Below are 18210 nucleotides of genomic sequence, written 5' to 3' on the forward strand. Positions count from 1 at the left end.
GACGGGTGTCTGAGGACGGAGAGGCCTCGGATAAACCAGCCCTGTGACACCTCGACCTTGAACGTCCGGCGCCACAGCAGAGTCTTGGGTGGCGTGAGCCTCTCCCCGAACCCGCGGGGCTGATGGAAGGTGCGTGTGGTTCACACAGCTCTGCCCCCACAGAGAGCCAGCCCTCCCCAGCACCCAGGCGGAAGCCCGGACGTGAGACCCGACAACAGAGGATGCGGTGTGTGTGGAGCTCACAGAGCCGGTGCTCTGCTCACGGCGCTCACGGGCCATCTCAGGGGCTTCCCACAGATGGTTTCTCTACATGCGCTTTCAGCCCAACCGGCTGCTTCAGAGCCTCATCTCCAGCTCAGCCGCCACTCGACAGGCGGCCAGGGCGTCAAGCTCAGAGCGGACAGAGAGATGCACCAAAGGTCCCCCAGAAACAGCAATACACGTCAACGTGTGTGCACGCGCGTGCATGGTCGGCGCTCCCAGCCCCCAGCTCGGCCCTCCTACCCGGAGGTTCCTCCCCTCCTCCACCCCCAAATTTACAGCCAACAGCTGAAGAAGCAACCAAGAACTGCCATCACTAACGGAGCAAGAGGGGCTTGGTCCTCCTGCTGGGCAGCCCTCCCGCAGAGCCCACTGCACGGCGTCCACCTCGGCGATGCACAGCGCTGACCCCTGAGGGCCACCTGTGAGCTGTCGCCCCCTCCCCAGGATGCTCACCGACTGTCAGAGTGGAGACAGGGAGCAGAGGGGAGAGGACCGGAGCCCAGGAGGGAAGCGACGGCGGTGCTGGACCTGCAGAGCCCGCCTACAGGGCAGGACGGCTCAGCCAGGGCCTGGCCTGCAAGAGGCTCTTCCGAGGGTTCTCTGCCGCCCTGGGTTCTCTCACTGGTACAGAAGAAGCACCTCTGCTCCCCCATCCACGAGGGCCGTGCCCTGAACTCAGTGGTGAGATGGGTCTGACGTAGGAGAGGAGGGGGAGAGGCGGAGAGGGGACCCCAGGGGTCAGAAGGGCAGGTCTGAGTTTATTTCTCCATCTTGGCTTCGGCCTAGAGAGGAAGGCAGGCCTCGGGTCCAGGCAGGAGCCCAGAGCATGGTGGGCTTTTGCTCCTGCTGCTCTCTCGAACTCTGGAAAGCGCTTAGGGCCTAGCTGCACTGCCAACCTTGGGGAGGCCACATCCGCCCATGGGGCAGCCGGGCACGGCAGAGGTGGCCCTGGGTGGCCCAGTGTCAAAGGGCCACGGACACTGTAAGGCCAGACCCCCCAGGCCAGCCGCAGGCTGGTCACAGCTGCGTGCAGTGACCCGGCCGCAGAGCCCAGCTGAGCTGCTGAGAGCCCCGGGTGCAGAGAGCTCTGGGTCTGCGGACCTGGGGGCAGGCGAGCCTCCTCTGCCAGGCAGACACCAGCGGGAGACCAGACGAGCCTGACCCCATGACAGTGTCCCCTGAGGGCAGCCACAGGCGGGGCGTGGGACAGCCCCTGGCAGATGACACGGTCCGGAAGTGCAAGGTCAACGCCAGCGTCACTGGTGCCCCCACTTTCCACCCGTTAGACAAGAGGAGACGCAGGAAGGAGGAGAGGAGGCAGCCAGTGTCTGGGTGTGTTTGCCCAGAAAAAGAGAATTCTCCCAAGAAATTGTTTACATTTTCAGGTCAAAATCTGAACCACAGTGGACATGAATTTACACTTTTTAATTAAAAATATAGCATAATTAAAAATGCTTCCCCTGATAACCAGTGGGCAGGGCTCAGAAGGAAGACTGAATTAGATGTAGATAAAGCCAAGAACCTAATTTTCTCAGCTCCGCTGAGTTGCAGTACAGCCCCAAGTCCAGTAAGACGCCCAGGCCTTTCCCTCCGGTAAGCAGGCCAGGTCCCAGGGAACAAAGGCCATGTGGGCTGAGGGCTGTTTTCCTTCCTACTTTGAATACCTTATGCTCTTTTTTAAAAAACAATTTATTTTACATGGAAGATAGATGGTTAGACAGCATCACCAACTTAATGCACGTGAATTTGAGCAAACTCCTAGGAGACGGTTACGGACAGAGGAGCCCGGCGTGCTGTAGTCCATGGGGTCACAGAGTCGGACACAACTTAGGGACTAAATGACAACATATCCGATGAACAACACCGAGATGGTTCCAGGTGAACAGGGAAAGAACTCGGCCACACACACACATATATCCAGTCTCCTCCATGCTCCCCTCCCATCCAGGCTGCCACATAGCATTGAGCAGAGTTCCGTGCGCTGTACATGGTCACTCGTTGTGAACATAGCCATCGTACACCATACACTCTTAAAGTAACTGTTCAGATCCGGAGGGCCGTAAGAAGAACCCCTGATGGAGGTTTGGATAGGCAGTCCCACACGTCTCCCGCGTTCCACACTTCCACCAGGTCTCACCAGCGTGTGCCCTTCCACCGGCCTGTGATTACCAACCAACGTCCAGTTCCCAGCTTTTTCTCATTGATCAGTTAGACAAGAGACTGAAATTTTCGTTTTCCTTTCTTTATTTATAAACTTGAATGTCTCCTTACTTTGAAAGTTTAAAAGTTTCTTTGAAAGTTCCTTTTGCACAAGAAACTTCAGTTTTCCACGGCATTTCCTGAGGTCTATCTGCCGTCTTCACTGGCAGCTGGTGACCAAAGGAAAAGCAGGGGAGTATTCCTGGCGGGAGGAGAAGCAGACGACAGAGGATGAGATGGTTGGATGGCATCACCGACTCGATGGACATGGGTTTGGGTGGACTCCGGGAGTTGGTGATGGACAGGGAGGCCTGGCATGCTGTGGTTCATGGGGTCGCAAAGAGTCGGACACGACTGAGCAATTGAACTGAACTGAACTGAACTTATTCCTGTGTTGGCTCCACCTATTTTTCGCCCCTGGCAATTGTTTATGGGGGAGAAAGCTTATTTAAAAGATATTTGGGGTAAAGGACGAAAATGCACAAGCGGGCCTCCCAGGCTCCCTGCCGCCCCACCTCCTGTCCTGGGTTTGGGCTATGAGCCTGTGTCCTGCCCACTCTGGGGCTCCCCGGCAATCATGCAAGTCCGCGTGAGGAGGCTTCACCCCCCACCCTGGCCTTGGGCTCCTGAGGCCACTTGCTGAGAGGAAGGGAGACCAGCTCTTGCGGGACCTCGCCTTCTGTGCCCTGGCAGTCCTGAGTGCCCACGCCCCGCCAGTGCCAGGCTTGCCACATCCTCGGGGCTGCCCCAGGGCTGGGGCCCTTGGTGCGCCCTCAGGTGGGGTCCTGGGGACCCTCTGGAATGTGGGGCTCCCCACTCTTTTCTGGAACCTCATGGACACCCCTGAGGACCATGGCATCCCCTGGCCGTTTCAGGTGGGGCTTTGGGATGATTCCACCTGCGTCTGAATGCCTCACTGATTCATTCATTCATTCACCTAGCATTCTGAACCCTTTATTCATTCAGCACAGATTTATGGAATCCCCAGGACTTCCCTGATGGCTTAGTGGGTAAAGAATCTGCCTGCCAGTGTAGGAAATGAGGGTTCAATCCTTGGGTTGGGAAGATCCTCTGGATGAGGAAGAGCAACCCACCCCAGTATTCTTGCCTGGGAAATCCCATGGACAGAGGAGCCTGGCAGGCAACAGTCCATGGGGTCACAAAGAGTCGGACATGACTGAGCGCACACGCACACACGCACATCACACACCAAGGAGCCCCTCTGGGTATTGTGCTCTGCTCTCCGTACTATTCCAACTCCAAGGGTTAGACGTTAGGAAGATGATGGGACATAGAAAAATATCAAACAACACATTTCCTTGAAGAGGCCAGAGAAGGCTTGTACTGTAAAAATCTGTACTTACCCTGTAGTGAGAATGAGGAGTATTCTTCCTGCTCCTGCCTTTGAAATAAGGACCGCGAAGGAGTGAAGACCAAGACTCCCAGTTAGGACGAGGTTGTCCAGGCCAGCCCCGTGGTCCAGGTGGTGAAGAGCAAGCTCCCCCATGGCCAGGGAGGACATGGGCACTCTGGAGCCCTGGGGCACCCAAAGTGGGCGTCTCCAGCACAGCCCCAGGTCTGACGAGTGTCAGCCTCCGTGGTGACAGGGGGCGCTCAGGAGGCTGCTTTTTACAACAGCTGTAAAAACCTAACTTTGAAAATAAAGAAGGTGATTATCACCACCCTGAGCTCTAGTCGGGATCAGGTGCTGATACCGAAACCAGCTCCCCAGACGCTAGCGTGCTCCCTGTGCCGGGGAGGGGGGGCGGTAACAGCAGCTAACTGTGTGGGATCCGGCCGTGTGCTAGCCCCAGCTTTCCGAGCTGGGAGCCGCTGCTGTCCCCGTGTTAGCCAGGAGGAGCCTGAGGTACAGAGAGGTGCGTTATCTCCCTACGGTCCCACAGCAGGGCCGGGATTCTAACCCACACGGACTGTGTGCCTCCAAGGAAGAAAAAGGAGTGCTCAGTTGCCAGCATTAGGCCCCTCTAAGGTGCTCATGGGCCCCAGTGACCTGTGAGGTTGGGTTAATGGAAGAATAACGGGGCTATTCTGCAAGCCTGAGCAAAGAATTCAGAGTAGTTCTTGAGCGCACCTCCCAGATTTGCACGGAGGGGCCGGTTGGGTTGCAGCCCTGGTAACTCTGGAGGCCTCTAGTAAGACGCGAACCTTAGGAAGGCGGGACAGGGCACAGTGAGTGTTAACGCGCCTCCCATCAGCCAGCTGCCTCCACAAGTCCTCCTGCAACGAGGAGGGTTCAGAGCAGTTGGTACAAAGCCTGGTTACTCCGAACTGAAACAAAATGAAGACTGTAAATTTTGGGTCACCAAGTGTGCTGACTGCTGGTAGAACTGGGACCGCCGGGACAGAAGGTCATAAATCCACCAAGTTCACGGCCATGGAGAGGAACGCAGGGCCGAGAGGGCTGTCCGTGGGCCTCTGCCAGCCTGCTGTCCCTGCAAACATTGCAGATGAAATGAGTTGACTCTGGATGCTCCAAGCCTGTGGCCTCTCCAGAGCCAGGCTGACGTTCAGGTCGTGCCGTGGGAAGAACTGATTCCCAGGCTTCAGAGTCTAACCTTTCTCAACCAAAGCCCCAGAAGACAGAGGCCCTCAGCTGGGTCGCCTCCAGGAACTGCCCACCGCTAAAGAAAGCAGCCTTGACTGAGGTCACACCACGTCCTGGGGCAGCTGTGTGCCACGGCTGGTCTCACCAACAGCTCCCGAGGGCCGTGGGCTCCGGAGTCCCCATGGGGGCTAAGCGTCCTGCAGTAACAGACACTCCTCACCACACCCCGCCAGACTCCTCAGACTGTAGCTCTCTTTGTGACCCCGTGGACTGTAGCCCTCCGGGCTCCTCTGTCCATGGGATTTCCCAGGCAAGAATAACGGGGTGGGTTGCCTTCCCCTTCTCCAGGGTATCATCCTTACCCAGGCGTCAAACCCGGGTTTCCTGCTTTGCAGGCAGATTCTTTACCGTCTGCGCCACCAGGGATGCTTGTCAAGTCTAGCACTTTTCATAGCGACATAATACAGTTTTGGCAGAAGTCAGAACCTCCATCATCCCCGTGTAACTCAGCAGGTGGCCTTCCATCAGGGACAACCTGTGGACAGCCAGTGACAGAAGCAGCCCAGACAGAGGCGTCCTTGGAGGACGGCTACCCTGGGACTCAGATATGCTTGTAAGACAAACCACCGTGGTGTTAAGACTTTTACCACAGCCATCCTTCAATGAATTTCCCTGGCAAAAAAAAAAAAAAGAAAATCTCCGTTTATAATTGCCTTTGAAATTTCCTTGGAACATTGGCAGTGCTATGAAACCATCATTTTTTGAATACGAATTAATTCACTGATCCAGGTCAGTTCTGCAAGTATGGACTGCACACCTCGCATGTTTGGGAACGGCGGGGCCGGAGAGACACCGCTGCGGCAGCTACACCCGGTAGGCCAGTGGGGAAACGACCAGTGGCTGTGGCCAGTGGGTGTGGCTGGCGGGGCGGGGCCAGGAAGAGGGTGTGGCCAGGGAGAGAGGGCGTGGCAGGGAGAGAGGGCGTGGCCAGGGAGAGAGGGCGTGGCCAGGGAGAGAGGGAGGAGAGGGTTGGAGTTTGAAGCCACAAAGCTATTTCCTTAGAAAACGTCATATTAAAATGAGAGACATTCAAACCACATTGTTAAACAGCCTATTCCCTGCCTGAGGGGTCCTGCTCCCCTGGCTTTGGGTGGGTGCCCACCATCTTCCGTGGGTCGGGAAGCTCCCCTGGAGGAGGAAATGGTAACCCACTCCAGTATCCTTGCCTGGGGAGCCTCATGGCCAGAGGAGCCTGGAGGGCTACAGTCCACGGGGTCACAGAGAGTCAGACAGGACTCAGCGCCCACCTGAGCACGGACCACCACCAGGCAGGCCGTGCAGCCCACAGGGGTACGCGATGTCTTGAGACCCTTCCCGTCCCAGGAGGGCCGTCTGCCGCTGAGCTGGTGGAACACGCAATCGTTGGGTGGACGTTGGCCAAGTTCGTGCCTCGGTTTCCCCACGGACGACCCAAAGAGGAGGATAACCCACTTTCTGCTGTGTCATCGGGCCACGTAAGGGTACGGAGGGATGTCAGGTGAGGGCTCTGGGCTCAGAGGTTTGCTGTGATGAATACATCATGGCGAGTGTCGACGCCCTGACGGACGATGGCTGAGCTCGCAGAACTCACCGAACCGCTTTTAAAAAAATATTTCTCCCAGCGAAGGTCACGTTTATTTATTTATTTAAGTTAATCTGTTTGTTTTAAGTTTTTTAAAATATTGCTGCTAGAAGATTTGAAAGTACATTTATAGCTGATTATTTTTATTGGACAGTGCTGGCCTAGATGGTTCCAGTTTTTTTTTTAAACTTTATTTCGTGTTGGGATATAACAGAACCGGACATGACTGAGCACGCATGCGTTGCCCGCATAGCCGATTAACAATGTTGTGATAGTTTCAGGGAAACAGTGAAGGGACTCAGCCACACGTACACACGTGTCCGTTTCCCCCAAACTCCCTCTCAGACAGGCTGCCATGAAATACTGAACAGAGTTCCCTGTGCTGTCCTGTACCGTAGGTCACAGGTCATATTTAGCGTGAGGGAAAGATAAAACTCATAGCGGAATGGGGACACGTGAAGACTACTTCATTAGCATAAACAGAACAGTTTACACAAGCAGGATAACCCAGTGACCTCAGAGCCTGCTGTGGAGGCGGCCCACGGCAGCATGGCAGCCCCTGCTGACCAGGGTCGCTCGGGGAGACCGAGGGAGCGGACTGGCCCGGCTCTCTGCCTCACAGAGGCCCCTGCACCTGGCGAGATCCATAGTCTCATACCTCGGTTCTGGACGCTGTAACCCCGCCCTCTCCCTGGAGGCAGGCAGGCTGAGACCTTCTGAGCTCCAGTCTCCTTGTTCCACGCAATATTTACATAAGAAGGGAGCAGACCGACTCTGAGTTAACTTCCAGCTTAAGCATTCTAAAACGCCAGTCTGAAAGCTCATAGCTCTCACTCGTAATTACCTTCCAGCCTCACGGCCGGCCCGGGCGTTATTCTCTTTTCGTTCCATCTTACAGATGAGGAAACTAAGGCGCAGAGAGGTCAGGGGAGCCCAGAGAAGACCACACAGCGTGTAAAGAGCAGAAACCTTCAAACCTGTGTCTGGTTGCCTCCAGGATCTAAACTCTTGGCTGTTACGCTGAACACTGGCTGTGATGGTTCATCTGATCTGTCAACTGGACTGGGTCACAGGTCGCCCCTGTATCTGGTGAAATGTTACTCTGGGTGTTTCTGTGAAAGTGTTTTCAGGAGAGGCTGGCATTTCAATCCATAAACTGAGTAGAGAAGGCACTCCTCCCACCGTGGTTGGGCTCCATCCAAACCCTGGGAGACCGAAGAGAAAAAAGGGAGAGGGAGGAGGAGGAAGGGGTCTTCTCTCTCTCTCTCTCTGCCTGACTGTTGAGCTGGGACGTGCCTCGTCTCCTGTCCTGGGGCTTGGAATGGGACTCACAGCACTTATTTCTCGCATTCTTAGGTCTTTGAGTTTATAGCACTTTTCCTTCTCCGTCATCAGATGAGCTATTTTTTCATAATAAATCACTCTATAGACGATAGAACAAAAGAAGGAAGGAAAGAGAAAGGAAGGAAGAAAAGAAAGAGGGAAGGAGGGAGGGAGAGAAAGAAAGGTATAGAGAAAGTAGATACAGGTGTAGATTGTATAAAGATATGGACAGAGATACAGATGTTGAACCTGAAACTCTAATAATTTGGCCACCTGATGTGAAGAGCTGACTCATTGGAAAAGACCCTGATGCTGGGATAGATTGAGGGCAGGAGGAGAAGGGGACAACAGAGGATGAGATCATTGGATGGCATCACCGACTCAACTGACAAGAGTTTAAGCAAACTCCGGGTGATGATGAAGGACAAGGAGGCCTAGCGTGCGACAGTCCATGGGGTCGCAAGGAGTTGGACACGACTGAGCAAGTGAACAACGTAGACATAGACAAATAGATATATAGACCCTGTTGGTTCTGTTTCTCCAGAGAGTCCTACGATTCTGCCTCTGAAGCAAAAATCATCCCTGGTGGCCCTTTTCCTCTTTGCCACGTCCCTAGAATAAGGATGATGGGATTGGAAGTCTGAGTAACAGTATCTTCATCCACGTACCCCGCCAACATCTTTACTATTATTATTATATTGCTGCTATTGTATCAAACATCGGTTTAACATAAGTTCACTATTTAAATGAGATGGCCTTCCAGAATTTCCCTTCCCAATTTTCAATAAAAATAAGTGGAAAAAATTTTAACTGGCAAAAAAAAAAAAAAATAGGATTTCCCGACAGCCAGCAAGGAGGAAAAGAATATAACCCAAAAAGATGCATTTAAAAACCAGAAGCCAAAGGCAGGGGGAAGATTCCAGGGCAGAGTCCAGGGCATGGCCAGTCTTTGAGGCCCGGAAGCCACAAGGGAGGGTCCCCCCAGCTGAGATGGGCTGTCTCTCCGCCTGCCTGAGCCTGAGCAAGTGGAATCAGTCCTGAGAAAGGACAGTGGGCGAGGGCTACAGTCAGCCTGCCGGAGGGGAAGGCCCTGAATCCCGGGGTGTTTCCTGCAGGAGCCGGGCACACCTGCCACGAGGCGGGGCAGGTCTTGGTTCATGAAACAAAGTCCAGATGGCGCGACACAAACCCGATCAGGTCAAGCCTTTCCCTCCGCTGGGGCCGTACGCACCAGGAAAACAGACTTGAAGCTGCTTGCAGAGAAAAACAACCCGGTCTCAAGGACGGAAGGCATCATGTCAAGTTACCTCTTTAATTCAGAGCAGAGGGTTTGGAAGGAGCTCCTTAAGCAGGTGTCAGATGTAAAGAAAGGAGTCAGCAGCTAAGCAAGCATCCAGCAGAGTGGGGGTGGGGGAGAGCGAGCCGGTGGGAGGGGGATGGGAAGGGAGCTGGGAGGGGGCTGGACAGGGGAAGGGGGAGGGCAGGGAGGGGGAAGGGGGAGGGGGAGGGAGAGGGGGAAGGGAGGGGGACGGGGAAGTGGGGGCAGGGGAGGAGAGGAGGGGGCGGGGGGCAGGGAGGGGGAGGGCAGGGAGGAGAGGAGGAGGACAGCACCGAGAGTCCGAAGATGAGACGAAATAACCTCTGAGAAAGGAGCGTGTGTGACTAAGGGCACGGGTGGTGAAGAGTGAGTCTGTTTAAAGGTAAAGCGCAGGTCGCACATCAAGAGGAACTGTTGTTGCCCAGGAGACTGTGATTAATGCAAACCTGGACAGCGCACCAGTGACTGCAAGTTCGGCCGGGGCTGCTGTAACAAAGCGCCCCAAACTGGGGACGGCAGAGATTTCTCCTCTTCCAGATCTGGAGGCTGAAGCCCGCAGTCAAGGAGATGGCAGGGTGGGCTCCTTCCGGGGGTTCGCAGGGGGACCTGCTCCAGGCCCTCTCGCAGCTCCGGGGGTCGCCAGCAGCCCAGGGTGTTCCAAGGCTTGTAATGACCATCCCACCCCAGTCTCAGTCTGTGGTCTGTGTCAGACCGTCCGTCGCCCTGTAAGGACAACAATCCCAGTCACCAGTATGGCCTCATTCTAACCTGATTACACCTGCAAAGACCCGGTCTCAGAGGCCCACGGTCACAGGGACCACGGTAGGAACAATCCTTGGGGGAGCTCCATTCAGCCAGCAGTAGTTCAACAACAAAGTGAAGAGGAAGCTGGCAGGAAATGGAAGCAGCCCGAGAACTCCGATATCCCCGTCTTCACTCAGAAGAGACAGTTGATCTGTTCTCAAGTGGAGACAGGCAATATAGACGTGTGTGTGTGTGTGTGTATGTGACTGTAAAATCCCAGCCCACTCATTTTTCTGTAGGGCTTCCCAGGTGGCCCAGTGGTAAAGAATCGTCTGCCAATGCAGGAGACTCATGTTCAATGTCTAGGTGGGGAAGATGCCCTGGAGGAGGGCATGGCAACCCACTCCAGTATTCTTGCCTGGAGAATCCCATGGATGGAGGAGCCTGGCAGGCTACAGTCCATGGGGTCACAAAAAGTCAGACACGACTGAGAGACTAAATAACAATAACTCATTTTTCTGTAATCTCTTACACTAAGAGGAATAATCTCTTTTGTGGTAAAGAGACACTTGTCTCAAGAGTATAAAGTATAAAAATAGAGACACTTTATTTTTATCCTTCTATAAAATAAGTAAATGTTCAATGTAAAGATTCCTGTTCTTTTAAAGACCCTAGTGACAGCTTACAAGGTTGTTCCTTAAGCAGTTCTGATACTAACTTCCTCCCCAACAACCACCAGAACAATCACAAGTGTATGAATAAACCAGCGACCTGGTTATATTGAAAGTCCTGGCAGCCAGCAGCATGCTCACTTCATAGCTGCTGCTTAATGTCAGCGAAATTGGATTATTTTGTTTCTAATTGCGCAGGGTTGTACCAGATAACATACAACCAAGCCGGAGCTGATAAGCCCTCTGGAATCCTGAGCCAAAGGAGGTACATGGTGTCCAGTTTTCAAGGACTGCATCTTTCGTTTCTCTTTCACACCCAGCAGCCTAACTCTGGGAGGTTATTTCCAGACAAAGCTGAGGGGAGGAGGGCACAGCGGTCTGCAGTTGGGCTGACCGTGTAGAGAATGGGAAGATGAGTACCTTCTTTTTCTCTGGAGTGTATTTCATGCCCCTTGATCTAAAGTCACGTTGTCCGGCTACACAGAGATCCCATCCTTGGACCTCAGGATCTGCTGGTGAAAAGCCTTGGGGTTACGACGCCAGCTCTTGGAGCCCAGCCCCTTTCCTGCACACGAGTTGTTACTCCTGGGGCCCGGCTCCTTCCCTGCACACGCGTCTCAGCGGTGAGCGGATGCTGGCTCAGAAAGATGCCGCGGGGCGTGTGGAACATCCACACTCCATCACCCACCGAGAGTCCGCCATCCCCCACCTCCCGCACGACCCCCTCCAGCCTGCTGGGAGGCCACACAGAGGACTTGGGTTTAGCCCAGACCTGGCCTCTGCCATCACTGACAGGCCCTTGGGGAGGCAGCGGGGGCTGCATCCATCCATCCGGGTGGTGGCTCCCTCCCTCCCTCCCTCCGTGCGGTCGGCATTCCGCTCAGTCACAGACCCGGGGTCTCGCAGGGGTGTCCGCTGTCCAGGCCTGTCCTGACCCATCGTGGAGCCAGTCAGGGGCAGAAGCCACCCGCTGGGCCGGCCGGCTCTGGGACCTTGGGCCCCGGCTGCCCAGCTGGGCTGCTCTCAATCTGGGCTGCCAAGAGCTGGGGACAATGGCCTCATGGAACTCGGGTCTAGTCCTCGTACCAGCAGGAACCCAGATGGGCCCCATTCCCCACTGCCGTGGTCTCTGTCAGACATACACAGACACACACACATACTCACACACGGCACAGATGCACACACACACTCCAGTTGCCTTCCAAGCACAGCACCGGAGCAGTCAGCAACGCTGGACCCCACTTACCAGGACTCTGGCCCAGATGGGGGCCCCCTCGCCTCCCACACTCGGTCCCCACGCCCTTGTGCACGTGGCCTCCCCCCCCATGCTGTTCCTTCCAGCTCCGGCCTCTTAGTGCCGCTGGGACCGACTGAGGAAGAGCATCCGTTTCCCGAGCCCCGTTTCCCTCTGTCCCTGACCCGAGCCTTCCTCTGCACCCACAGGATGTATTTCTGCATCCTTCCCAGAGCAGTGATGTCTGTGTACAAACTCCCCCGAACCCCTGGCGGGGTTCTGGAGGCTGCGTTCTCGGCCACTGAAGACAGCTCCCTGGAGGCCTGGTCTGCACTCTGTAAGGCCAGAAGTTATCCAGTCCCCGAGACTGCTGCTGTTTCTGCCAGTTTTACTGTGGCCAGAGGCTGGTGGCCGGCTGGCACCTCACCAGCCCCACGCAAGCAGCACCGGTGTTGCGAGGATGCTGTGGGGAGGAGCCTGAGGACCACGTTCCAGAAGCCGCACCAGCATCGAGTTGTAAGAACAGTACCAAGAACTCCTACCTGTTCTGTACCCAGTTCTCCATTGTTAACAATGACCACATTTACTTTATCACTATTAATAAGTGCATAGGTTTAATGTAATCTCCCCAAATGACCTAAAGAGCTTCCTTCCTTCACAAACAGACAAGCAAATTCACTGAAAATAAGCAAGTAAGCACAGTCCAGCAAGACTCTAAAGCAGAAGAGAAAAAAAAAAGAGAGAGAAAAATAAAGCAGAAGAGAGAAACAAGGAGAGATTGGTCTCCCCGGTTCTTAAAACCCTCACAAGGCCTTGGTGATTAATACAGAATATGAATAGACACACAGCCCACTGGAACAGCAGAGAAAGTCCAGAAATAGCCCTGAGTGCCCATGGGACATTAATATATGACAAATGGGGGCAAAAGAGGATTTTCTGGTAAACATCGTAGGGACCAGTGGCTGGTTGTTGGGGGAAGGGAAGCGGGGACCACCCAGAGTCCATCCAGAGAGACTCCATGGCAAAGTTGTCAATGGGAAAGTAAGCCCCTGCAAGTGTTGCCAGAGGGGTCTGTAAGCGGGCCTGATCTATGCCCCCCGCGTCCACCACACAGAGTTCAGACCCCTTGCTCCCTCATTCTGGGCCCTGGACTGCTGTCCACGGGGACACCACCCACAGCAGGCTTCTCCCAGCGTGGAGCTACGGCCAGACAGGGAGGCGCGAGGAACGTGAGGGTGGGGTGCTCGCTCCTGGTCCCCCCAGACGGGGGCCCCTCTCTAGGCGGCCTGCTCTACACGCTCCCTCCCTGCAGGCTTCATGACTCCTCCATCCCGGGGGGCCCAGGGTGATGGCCTCTCTTGCTGCAGGGCCCCCATTCTCGCCTCTGGGCCCCCCAACACTTGCCCAGGCCCTTGTCATTAGTCGCTTTGTATGCAATCCCCACTTGGGTCACCAGACTTTGAGTGTGCCCTGTAATTCCTGTTGGGACTCTAAATAGAATAACCTTGGAGTTGACAGACATATGGAACTAGGTCTCAAAATCCAGCAGCCAAAACACAGAGGTGAACAGCTGCAAGCATAGAGACTTCCCAGGTGGTCCAGTGGTTAAGACTTCGCCTTCTAATGCTGAAGGTGCCGGCTCGACCCCCAGTCGGGGAGCTGAGACCCCAGGGTGCCTCTCAGCCAAAGAGCCAGGACACAGAAAGAAGCAATGTTGTAACAGATTCAAGAGGGACTTTGAAAATGGCCCCCAGTTTCAAAAAACTGCAAATGTGAGCAGCAGCCACTTCCATACAGAAAACCAAACCAAACCGCAATCCAGAAGGGAAAGCGAAAAGGGCAGAACCTGGGAAACTGACTGCACCTCCCGACACAGAGAAGTGTTTTTCTCCAAAATACATGAAGCGCTCTCAGAGGTGAAAGCAGAGAAGACCACAAGACCAACAGAAAAACAGGCCGAGGTCACAGGCGGTTCACAGAACAAGAAATACACGTGGTTCAAAACACGTGCAAGCCTGACAGTCAGAGACGCCTGCGGTCAGTGCAGCAGGATGCAGGTCTCATCGGCCAGCTGGGAAGGCGGTGGGAGTCTGACCAAGCACTCTGGTGTCGGGGGGCGAGGGTGCCCAGGTGCCCACGCTGTTGTCCTTTCTCAGTAGATGTGCCCGCCTGTCTGTGAGGGGCACGGCCAGCAAGACGTCCAGCGGCCTTTCCCCGACTCCGTGACCTGCTCCTGGGGCTACCCCTGACGCGGGGACACTGACCTCTGACCAGGTGGCTCCCTGTAGGATTGTTTGTGATTCTAAAACACGTGCAACCAGCAAGTGGCCAAACCCGAGCACCTGGCTAGGTAACCCGATGACTTACCAGGGCCTGTCTCTGTGAGGAGAAAGAGGGAGAAAGAGGACACTCCCTTGGAGCTAAAAGCAAAATGTTCCCTGGGCACTTGGCTAGGTGAAAACAGAGTAAGTGCAAAAAGCATGGTGCATTTGGCATGCCAACTCTGGGATAAGAAGGTAGGAAATAAGAACATGCATGTCTTTGGTCTTGAGTTTGCACAGAGAAGGGAGGCCGAAGGTATAAGGAAATTGGGGAGGACGCAGATGCGGGGTGGGGGCCAGGTCGGGTGGGAAGGAGGAGTCTCAGCGCCGACCTTCCTTACTGCTTCAGTCCATGAACGGGTGCTTATGCCCAAGGATGGAGAGTAAAGGAGTCAAGGATGCAGGGGAGATGGAGATATCGACCACGCTGCAGAGTTTGAGAGAACGGTGGCCATCCTCCGTGAGGGTGGCAGGGCCACAGTCTCTGAGGTCAGAGGTGAAGAGTGTGGCACTTGGGATAGAAGGGACCTCAGCTTGGACCTTGCTGTTTCTGCCTTCCTGCTGGACGCTGACCTGATCCCTCTGAGCTCAGAGTGCACGACTGGGCAATGGGCCTCTCAGCCCTGATGTCACAGGGTCCTGAGGATGTCATCGACGTCCTGGCAAAGCGCTGGCTCATAGGAAATACAAGACACTATTGTTTCCATAGCTTTTAGCAGATGTGTTGAAAGGTTAGAGTTTAATTGCCCATGTGAACTCTTTTTACCAAAAATTCTCCCTGGAAAATGAAATTGTTGTCTTCCAAATATACACTGAGGCTTCTGTTTTGAGAAGCGTGGCTGAGGGCTCTTTGCTCACTGTGACTCCAACATTTAACAAGTGCATCCAGCATGGAAGCATATACATGACCACGTGTAAAACAGACAGCCAGTGGGAAGCTGCAGTGTAACACTGGGAGCTCAGGTAAGTGTGGGCTTCCTGATAGCTCAATTGGTAAAGGATCCACCTGCAATGCAGGAGACCCTGGTTTGATTCCTGGGTCGGGAAAATCCACTGGAGACGGGATAGGCTACCCACTCCAGTATTCTTGGGTTTCCCTTGTGGCCTGGCTGGTAAAAGAATCCGCCCACAATACAGGAGACCTGGGTTCGATCCCTGGGTTGGGAAGATCCCCTGGAGAAGGGAAAGGTTACCCACTCCAGTATTCTGGCCTAAAGAATTCCATGGACTCTATAGTCTATGGGGTCACCAAAAGTTGGATACAACTGAGTGACTTTCACGGTTGATTCACATTGTTGCATGGCAGAAATCAACACAACATTGTAAAGCAGTTATCCTCCAATTGAAAATAAAATAATTATTTAAAAAAAACACAAGCATGTCCAGGAGGCAGGAGGGTGCAGGTGGTGCAGGGCTCCCCTCCCCCCACCCCACTCACCCTCCAGGGTCCCCTCTTCGCTTCATCCTTTCCCGTTTCTCCTGTTCCTCCTCCCTCCCTCCTCCCTCCTCCCTCCCCCCTCCCCCGCCACCCCGGCCTCTGCAGCCACAAATGACCTGGCTCATGAGGCCTTCTGGTTGCCCGAGAGGTAGATTTGATTATCTCTGTTTCGCTAATGAGAACTTTTAAGTAACTTCCCTAAGGCTTCCCTGGTGGCTCAGATGGTAACGAATCTGCCTGCAATGAGGGAAGACCTGGGTTTGATCCCTGGGTTGGGAAGATCCCCTGGAGAAGGAAATGACAACCACTCCAGTGTTCTTGCCTGGAGAATCCCATGGACGGAGGAGCCTGGCAGGCTACAGTCAGTGGGGCCACAAAGAGTCAGACGCAACTGAGGACTAGCACCAAGCCCCTGTAACTCTGACTTGAAGCCACTAAGGAGCCATGCCTGACCACAAGGCTACCCTCCTTCTTCATGAGGCTCGAGGGCTTCCCTGGGGACTTACCCCGCGGCAGGGAGGCAAGAAGGAAGAACAGATGGCCAGCTGTTCCCTGGAGACCTCTGTGTGCCTCCGGCAAACCAGGTCTCCAGACTGTCTGCTTTTTATTTTCTCTTTCTCTTCCTTAGGGAGAAGGTGAGTCCTTCGGCTAGATGCAAATAAAAATCCAAGTTTCCTGAGGCCAGAGAACAGCATTTGAAGATCGTTTGGTTCCTCGGTGGAACCCAGTAAAGATGAGTGAGGTGCAGAATGCATCCAGAAGGGGCTGTGAGGGACTTCCTTCTCCCCACGCGGTTCCGAGGTTGTATTTCAACCGCCCCGGGCACATGCTCACAGCCTCAGGGGCAGAGGGTACCCTGCCGGCCCCTTTTCTTTTGAAAAACAGGTTTCTTTCTCTCTCTCTCTCTTTGTTAAATCCTTCAAGTATAGCTGATTTACAGTGCCATGCCAGATTCTGCTCTTCAGCAAAGTGACTCTGTTACACACATACACGCATTCTTTTTTTATATTCTTTTCTATTATGGTTTATCACAGGATGCTGAGTCTCCAATGCAACACAGTTGCACCTAGAGGTCGATCCATTCTGTATGTAACAGTCTGCATCTGTCAACCCCAAACTCCCTGTCTCTCTCTCAATCCGCAACCCCCCGCCCCCCCCCCCCCCCCCCCCCCCACCGTCATCTACCAGTCTGTTCTCTGTGCTGATCGGTCTGTTTCAAAGACAGATTTCTGTGGAAGGTGACCGGGGCTTCCTTCATAGCAACCGAGGTGTAAGAAACAGTCAGCTGGGGCCCTGGGGGTTTTCCCTTCAGACTGGGAATCCTTCCAGTGGACCCCAGCTCACCTGCCCGTTTCTTTCCCAATTCGGCGGTGTGAGGGTGAACAAAGCTTTCCTGTTTCTGCGGTGACGCTAGGCTTCGGTGAAGAGGTCTGCTCACGGCTGGAACAGAATCCTGCAGAGACAGAGGTAAATATTTCCCTGACAGAGACAGTCTTCAGTGGGATTCTCTTTCTGCCATGATGTTTTCTAGCTTAGTGTCCCGGTTTTGCAACATAGTGATTAATATATTAAACCAATCAAGCTCTGAGTAACTGCTCACACTTGTTTGCATATGTATTTTAGAAGCAAACACACAGAATTAGTCTGAACCAAAGGTGTAATTTATTTGTCTGAAATCTGAGTCACTAACTTCCCTCAGGGTATCTTTGAACTTGTTCTATCTCCATGGAGTACTTTTTTTCTTCTTCCAAACAGGTGGTTTCTTGAGACATTGAAAACAAATTCATGGTTACCAAAGGGAAAGGAGGGGAGGGATGAATTAGGAGTTAGGGATGAACAGATTCGCACTCCTATACATAAAATAAATAACACAGTGCTACTGCGTAGTGCAGGGAACTGCATTCAATATCTTGTAATAATCTATCAAGGGGAAGAATCTGTGTGTGTGAGTCACTTAGTCATGTCTGACTCTTTGCAACTCCATGGACTGTAGCCCACCAGGCTCCTCTGTCCATGAAACTGTCCAGGCAAGAAAACTGGAGTGGTTGCCATTTCCTTCTCCAGGGGATCTTCTGAACCCAGGGATTGAACCCAGGTCTCCTGCATTGCAGGCAGATTCTTTACCGTCTGAGCCACCAGGGAAGCCCATATATACAAATATGTGTGTGTGTGTGTGTGTGTTTGTATGTTTTTATAACTGAGTCACTTTGTGGTATACCTGAAATGCTGTAAATTAAATATATTTCAATAAAAAATAAATACATAAATAATTAAAAGATTAAAAAAAACAAACCCCATGTGATTTGTTTAGAAACAGCCTCCCCAGCCCAGAACCCAACCTGTTCTATGTTCTCTGTTTCAGAATTTGCTCACATTACTTAAGAAATACTCAAACCACATGCTCTGTGCCTTTTTGGCTCTGAATCCATGTGCAATGGTGAATATTGTTACCGTGGCTGTTTATCGCAGAAATTGGAAACAACTACCCTCCCTAGACACGGCCTGTCAGTA

General features: G+C 53.5%; 1 long non-coding RNA gene across 1 annotated transcript; it reads right to left on the reverse strand.

The window, feature by feature from the left end:
- Nucleotides 1–9543: 9543 nt before the first annotated feature.
- LOC122697856 lies at nucleotides 9544–12026 on the reverse strand. Its single transcript, XR_006342190.1, has 3 exons — nucleotides 11953–12026; nucleotides 11127–11218; nucleotides 9544–10014 (listed from the first exon to the last, which is right to left on the reverse strand). It is a non-coding gene; the product is annotated as an uncharacterized LOC122697856 (long non-coding RNA).
- Between the last annotated feature and the right edge of the window lie 6184 nt (nucleotides 12027–18210).

The sequence above is a fragment of the Cervus elaphus genome, chromosome 7 (assembly GCF_910594005.1).
Source record: "Cervus elaphus chromosome 7, mCerEla1.1, whole genome shotgun sequence".
Lineage (NCBI taxonomy): Eukaryota > Metazoa > Chordata > Mammalia > Artiodactyla > Cervidae > Cervus > Cervus elaphus.